Source organism: Mesitornis unicolor, unplaced genomic scaffold, assembly GCF_000695765.1.
Source record: "Mesitornis unicolor isolate BGI_N332 unplaced genomic scaffold, ASM69576v1 Scaffold42780, whole genome shotgun sequence".
Classification (NCBI taxonomy): domain Eukaryota; kingdom Metazoa; phylum Chordata; class Aves; order Mesitornithiformes; family Mesitornithidae; genus Mesitornis; species Mesitornis unicolor.
Window position 1 is genome coordinate 1 of NW_010161082.1, and position 1,424 is coordinate 1,424.

Here is a 1,424-nt window from a genome sequence, read left to right on the forward strand (position 1 = left end):
AAAAAATATAATTAAAAGCCCAAAATTAGCGTGGAATTTAAAAATAGTCTTTCAGTTAAAGACGCAGATTCTTTCAATGTCTAAAATATTCAATATATGCTTTAAATTCAACAGTTAAAAAATATCCTTTCAGTTTAAAAAAATACATTGAAAAAAATACGCTTTAAATTTAAGAAAATAAGAACGGTCTTCAAATGAAGAAAACGCTTTCCATTTTTAAAAAAATTTAAAAAAAAAACCCCACAAATCTACCTTAAATTTTAAAACATTCAAACACGCTTTCCGTTTTTAAGAGCTCTAAAAAGGGTCTTGAAATTGAAAATACAGAAATATACTTTCACGTTTAAAAAAATACGATTTAAATTCAAAATAGAAGCAAATACGCTTTCAATTTTTTTAAAAAAACCGAAAAATATTCTTTAAATTTAAAATAAATAAATTCATTAAAAGCCCAAAAACCTCCCTGTTTCTGCCTGGTTTCGAACCAGGGACCTTTCGCGTGTGAGGCGAACGTGATGACCACTACACCACAGAAACCTGCGGGTTCTTCTCCCGGGGGTCACATTTGTGAAAATTCCGATTTATTTTCCTTTTCCACTGAATTTTCCCCATTTCAGGGATGCTCCCCACATCCATTTGCTCTTTTTTCCCTTATTTTGCCTCATTTTCCCTCATTTTCCAAGGCCACCGACCTCAAAATGCCACCCCTCTCTCATTGCCAGCTCCCATCAGGGTCACCCTTTTTTGGGGGCGCTCACCGCGAGGGGCGCAACCGAGGGGAAGCCAAAAAAGCGCCACTTTCCACAGCCAAATTTTGAGGGCTTAAAACTGCGAGTATCACGGCCGAGGTCTTCTCCAATTGGCCCAATCAGAGCTAAGCGATGAGCCAAATCTTTTAAATTCTGGAAGAAATGGCATAAATTTTAAAAAATTTTACAAGAAATTCCATTAAAATTTTCTGTTTCTGCCCGGTTTCGAACCGGGGACCTTTCGCGTGTGAGGCGAACGTGATGACCACTACACTACAGAAACGGGGTGACCTGGGGGAGCTCTGCCCCCTGGGAAACGCATCTGGGGTTGCTCAGAAATGAAGGAAACGCGTTGGAATTTTTGAATTTGAAAAAATGTTCTTCAAATTTTAAAAGATATTCTTTAACTTTTACCAGATTTAAACCTATTAGGTATTAAAGACTCAAAACCTTCTTGAAATTAGAAAATATCCTTTAAATTTTACGAAATGTAAGCGTGTTTTGACGACTTCAAGCACATTTGTCGTTTTCATTTAAGCATCATTTTGACGACTACAAAGATTCCTTGGATTTTCAAAAGCAGACTTTCAGTTTTAACAAAAATATACTTTCCGTTTGAAAACAAGAATTTCTATTTATATTCTTTATCTATTATTATTCTATTATATATTCTAT

General features: G+C 35.3%; 2 non-coding genes across 2 annotated transcripts; both read right to left on the reverse strand.

Annotated features, from left to right (window-relative positions):
• Positions 1-464: 464 nt before the first annotated feature.
• Positions 465-537, reverse strand: TRNAV-CAC. The gene has a single exon. It is a non-coding gene; the product is annotated as a tRNA-Val (tRNA).
• A 422-nt stretch (positions 538-959) lies between these two features.
• Positions 960-1,032, reverse strand: TRNAV-CAC. The gene has a single exon. It is a non-coding gene; the product is annotated as a tRNA-Val (tRNA).
• Positions 1,033-1,424: the final 392 nt, after the last annotated feature.